The sequence below is a fragment of the Temnothorax curvispinosus genome, unplaced genomic scaffold (assembly GCF_003070985.1).
Source record: "Temnothorax curvispinosus isolate PA1 unplaced genomic scaffold, ASM307098v1 QBEX01011515.1, whole genome shotgun sequence".
NCBI lineage: Eukaryota > Metazoa > Arthropoda > Insecta > Hymenoptera > Formicidae > Temnothorax > Temnothorax curvispinosus.
Genome location: NW_020221295.1, coordinates 1,247,720 through 1,253,789, shown reverse-complemented (window position 1 = coordinate 1,253,789; position 6,070 = coordinate 1,247,720). Strand labels below are relative to the sequence as shown.

At 39.3% G+C, this 6,070-nt stretch overlaps 3 non-coding genes across 3 annotated transcripts; 2 read left to right on the top strand and 1 right to left on the bottom strand.

Annotated features, from left to right (window-relative positions):
- The first annotated feature begins 4,860 nt into the window (after positions 1 to 4,860).
- Trnal-uag lies at positions 4,861 to 4,940 on the top strand. The gene has a single exon. It is a non-coding gene; the product is annotated as a tRNA-Leu (tRNA).
- A 678-nt stretch (positions 4,941 to 5,618) lies between these two features.
- Trnaq-cug lies at positions 5,619 to 5,690 on the bottom strand. The gene has a single exon. It is a non-coding gene; the product is annotated as a tRNA-Gln (tRNA).
- Positions 5,691 to 5,998: 308 nt separating this feature from the next.
- Trnaa-ugc lies at positions 5,999 to 6,070 on the top strand. The gene has a single exon. It is a non-coding gene; the product is annotated as a tRNA-Ala (tRNA).

Below are 6,070 nucleotides of genomic sequence, written 5' to 3'. Positions count from 1 at the left end.
CATATATTTTCTACGCGTGTAAACGTTTGCTGAAACGTAAAATGTCCGCTGCTTAAGAATAATTTTCGACAATTTCTGTATGATATGTTGAACATTTTTATTAAACTTTCACGGCGAGACACAGCAGTTTATTATCATATGTCTGCACGGCGTACAAATATTTCTTGGCAAATGAAACTCGTTGCCGTGTATACGAATAGCTTTCGGGGGCGGACGTATAGTCATAGCCGTTTTTAATTAAACTTCCGTCCGTGGTGAAACGTTGCAGCGACGACTATGTGCAACGCGTTCGTTAACCGCGCGTAAACTTCGACGGGAGGGGAAGCGCACCGAAAACTTGGTATTTCCGCGCGCGCCGCACGAGGAGAGGAATTATTCATCGCGATATTTCGCGCGAGATCCCCCATTAAAAATGAATCCCCCTGAGCGAGCGAGGAAGCGACCTATCGTCGCGCATATTTTAGTACGCGCACTTTAATTACCGAGAGCCGGCCTCGCCAAAAGCGATGAACGTAAACAGAGGCGATGTAATTCGATTCGCCTGGCACAAATATTTGTGGCCGCGTAACGTGCCACGCTGTTACGCGACCCGAGTCAACGGGTTACGTTACCGGAACTGCGTAACCCTGTGTGTATACGCGCGCGCGGGCGCGGGGTTAACTCAGCCGCAGCGTATCCGGAACCGCTGCGGGTCAGTTACGTGAAAATGGCTTCGCGGCTCGATGCCATACATCGTGTTTCGACAGATAGGGCCGAGATCTCGCTGTAAGTACCTACGGCATTGTGCAGTTATGCAAGAAGGATTATGTCAAGCAGGGACGAATTAATCCATCACTCGTGGGCGAAACAATGGCGTCAATGGTCGATTATTTCTCCATTGTACAAGTAATCCCATGTGGAAAAATAATAAGGTTGCAAAATCGGCGTGTGCAACGTTTCCGAAATGAAACATCACTATAATATTGCGCTCGAAGGTAATGCAATGTGTAATTGTGGTAAATGTTGTAATTACTCTTAACGATTATAGAGTGTGTATAATATACCGTAACATTTAATAGTAAAGTGATTGAAATTTCGGCGGTACGCGAATATTGTCTCTAACTAAAATGATAAACGTGAATTATAAACGTATGTTGCGTATTTGATTTGCATTTTAAGCTTAATCGAGAGCTAATATATTTTATAAGCTAAATATATTTTATACATTCTCTCATCCTAAAAGTTAATAATAATATCTTTACTACATACGTACAAGTTTGATATTTAACAAGATTGCCAAGTATTGGAGCAAAAAAATATGCAATAGGCGAGACGTTAGCAATACTGCTACGATGCTTCCTAACTGATAAAATAATATGAGTGAAATAAAATAACAAAAAATATCAAAATGTAATGAGCAAGAATTTATGAAGATTTCGCGTCAAATTATAAGAATTATAACAAAGTATAAGAATAAACTATAACTGAAATAACGTACGGACGTTATTTCACATTAATGCGCAGCATATCGGGACGGAGCTATCTCGATCCCAATGCGATTACAACGTATCAGCCACGTAGCCTCGTTTCTGATAGTAACGGCCCTGCTTCCCATGCGTGCCGGATCGGATGCGCGCAATTGCGGCGCAACTTGCCGTTCGCTGCGGTGGAGGGTCTGTATGCACTCGAGCGCACCCCGAATCGTAGGTCAGTTACGAGAAAATATTGACTGATCGCGCGTAATGGCGCATCCGATATTAACAATAGTACCGCCCCTTGGATCTATCCGCTATCTCTCGTTCCGTGCGCGCGTGTAAATTAACGTGCGTGAGTGCCGTATACACGCGCGGCTATAACGGGGTAAACATAGGCGCGCGGATATTAAAGCGAGCGCGCATTTCCTGACTCGCATCAATTGTCATTAAACGACATGATTATTGCGCATGTTGACGATTATTGCTGCGATAGACCATTACTGGAATATCCGTGCGAGCCGCGGCCTCATAATGATCGATAGCCGATATATATTCATCGGGCATTTCGTTAATGGCACATTGTGCCAGCTATAGTAGCGCATGGTCTCGCGAAAATTGCGACGTTCCGTTAACGAGGCGTTTCGAGAATCGCTGTTAACCGAAGTGTCGTTGTCTCCGGTTTATACGCGAAACATTGGGCATGATAGATACGACAGGCAAATGAAAATGTACGGTGAATTAAAATAATGGAGATTTTAATACGAGGATTTATATTTCATATTCCGAAATTCACAGCCAACTGAAAATAAAAACTTATCAACTTTTTAAAATTCTAAAAAATTATAAATGTTTGCCAAATGTTTGCCAATTGTTATATACAGTCACGTATAAATTACTTAAATAAGTTTCCTCTTTAAACTTCTTACTTGGTAATGGAAGTTTACTTGCGATGTTTAAGTATTGTTTGCACATATTCCTTTTTTAAACTTTCAAAAAATTTTTTTAAACGCGACGGACGTCTAGTTTGTGTTTATGTACGATATTTTTTGAATGTGTTAGTTCAGACTTTTCATTTTTACAATAGGAGCGTTACGGTAGCGTGGCTTTTCACGTTGGCCCTTTCACAGAAAAGGGAAAGGAAAGTAGAAAATCGAAACAGCTACCTGTTGATCGTGTAATTGTAGCCATTTAACCAATTAACGGCGGATATCGGTGGTGCACTGTGTGCGCTTTACAAAGAACGAAGACTTTCACGTTGAACGATGAAAAGCCATCAAGCGAGTTGCTTATAATATCGTTGGTATATATTACAGTATGTTGTGCGATACGTCGACGATCTGACGGCGAAGAAGAGTACCTGTTTAGCATCGCGTTTAGCAGAATCACGCCGCCACTTTGGTTCAATACTCGTGGCTGTCGTCGCGAATGATCGATCATATCGTCCGTCCATGCGTAGTCGGGACGGAGGATGATCTCGATGACTCGCACCCTCTGAATTACGTCTCGCATGTTGCATATCATATAGAGAAAATCCCTCATGAGCATGTATCGTTGTATACCGTATAGAGAGGGGGGAAGGGAGGCGCCATCGATCCTTACGAATAAACTGCTGGAAGCCAATTGAGGATGATAAATCTATTTTATTTTCGGCGAATCATGCAACTCGTGGGGGAGAGTAATGGAGATGATTAGGAAATGCAGGTGCCGCTTATGGATATTATGAGTTCTATCGAATGGCTCCCATAAAACAATAATGGGATATCGGTCGAGTGATGTGAAGAGAAAATGGAAATGATGCGTTCACTTCATTTTATCACGAGATAAATCTATACTGATTTTCATTATATCGCGGCGAAAGTGGCGGTAAAAGTAATTGACATCAGAAAATTAGACGAACCTTCATAAGAAGTTTATTACCTGCAATGTGTACTTTTTTCCGAGATATTTCCAAGTTGTTTAGGCATGGAGCGGATTGTGTTTCGGTATTACTATTTAAATCAATCCGACATATCATACTTCGGAATTAAAAATTTTTTTGAACATGGCATTTGGCGGGATATAATTAAGCTCTGTCATAGTAGAAAGAAAAGAGGATTCCGCGTGTCGGTTATAAAGTATCAGCGCGTGGAACATCAACGGGAGACGAATTTATCTTCCTTCCATTTTCCGGCAACGTCGTATCTCTCGCGACGGTAACGAGGGGGGAGAGAGACTCGGGACTTTCAAGACCGATCTCGGCTTATCATGCCGGCTTATCTACGCTGTACGAGTATTCACGCAAATTTATCGATCTGTCTACAGCCGTTTCGACATAACCGAAGCGCTTCGTTTTGGCTCTCGAGCGTCAGCTTTATGCCGCGGTCCCTCGGGGACGAGATAAGGAAAGGGAAAAAATAAGAAACCACCGGCGGAGTCACGTTATGAGCATGAATTTTTATATTGAGATCTTATCGCTTAGGGTACCCGGCGCTACCGGGAAGGGAAAATAAAAGAGGAGATTTGCGGCGCCATAATGATGTTCGCTACTGCAACGCGCGGGATGGCCAATTTATTTGTTCATTTTGTCTCTTTCAAAATCGATTTTCTTTTTAAGGCGCTCAGCACTTTCTAATATCTTCTCTGTTTCTCTTTTTCTGATTTTATTTAATCTAATTTGAAAATAATTTGACCTTAGAATTCGCCAACGCGAGTTATAAAATCTGTGTTTTAATCTCTAGTTACAAAAATTTATAGATTTTCCGTGTCTTGTTACGAAACTTAAAATGTTTTATTCAACGAAGTATTTACTTCATATAGTAATAATTCTGAAGACAGTTGATTAGTTGCTGCTTGATTCATCGTTATCACGCGAGAATACACGTAACGGAACGATATCTTAGCTATGCACGATTATACGTACGATATCGACTATGAGAATAAGCCGCCAGGCAACACGACGTGAGATATGCTTGTAACGTGTGACGTAATCAAGGCCAGAACGATAGCACGTGCTGAGAGAATACGAAACAATATAGATACACGACTTTTACATCTACGGTACGATTGTATTAAACACGTTATTTCGCTTAATACTATTATACCGATTGTTCAATATATCGGAGTATAATTGTAATATAGTGCAAAATGTTTCCTTCCAAAATTGAATAAAAAAATGTAAAATACATTTTCCACTCAATACATAATTTTCTAATTATTTTAAATAAAAAGTAGCATGAATTGAACTATGTATTAATATTTGAATATATTTATTGATAAGACATATTTATTATGTATAGTTAAATAAGCAGGTTGCTTTTATATTGATTTTTAATCTTTTACAATCATACTTCGATCAATTATAAATCAATACAATGTAGTGTAAGGTGAGGCCTATACTTATACGCAGTTATGGAAGGCGTTTACCGAAGGCAGCGTGGCCGAGCGGTCTAAGGCGCTGGTTTTAGGCACCAGTCCGTAAGGGCGTGGGTTCGAATCCCACCGCTGTCAAATTTTTTTTTCAATCTTTTTTAAATCTATCTTTTGATGATCTTTATTAGAGACGATTCGAAGTTATGTAGATCATGAAAATAGTACGCATGAATCAATCCAATTAGCCTAGCTAGGCTATATTTATATTGGGATTTGTTTAACGGGATCAACAATCGTGATACAGAAATACGTCCAGACAATTATCTTTTAACATTTTAAGTTTCTTTTTAACATCTTAAATATTAATGTTATCGATTTTTTATAACTTTATGATACAGCAAAAGGGAATTTCGAAGACAGTTATGCAATAATTTATATAGCTAGCCTTACAGTAATGTAGTCACTAGCTATGTAGTAACTATACACAGAGCTATAATTTAGCAATAGCAAAACCTTTTGTTAAACTTTGCTATTATTGCTAAATTGTATCTCTTGCTGCAAAAAATGTTAGCTATCCCTATTTTGCAACTAAATTTGCTATAGTAGTTAATCCTTTTTTTTCATGTAGTGACCACAGATAAAAATATACACAAGCTTGTTAATTACATAGCCACGTGTTTATAGAGTTATTAATATAGAGTATGAAATTTATATAATTTTTCGTTTCGCGATGCTAAAATTAACGTTTAAAAACTTGCATTAATTTATTTGGCGAAATGCAACGCGTGAAATAAAGAGCGGAAGTTCAAAAGTTAAAGGTCCCACCGAGATTTGAACTCGGATCGCTGGATTCAGAGTCCAGAGTGCTAACCATTACACCATGGGACCTTCAAAATTTCTCGCTGACAAGAGAGCTAAAATAGCACGTTATCCTAGGTCATTTTGTAATATAATTGTACTATATTTAGGCAAATATCTCGTGAGATAGCGATAACATTTAATCTTTCGCGTTCGAAGCGTACATTTGTATTATTCACCAGTGTACTCGGCGATATTCGCGCAATAAAATGCTCGTTTTTAACGTTTAACTACTTAATTTGTCTTCGAATAAATTTTTGTTACATTAATTAAAATAATAGACGACACTATATAAGACAGACTGCTACTCTCGCGTTAGTCGGAGCTTATCAAAAAACGGGGATGTAGCTCAGTGGTAGAGCGTTCGCTTTGCATGTGAAAGGCCCCGGGTTCGATCCCCGGCATCTCCA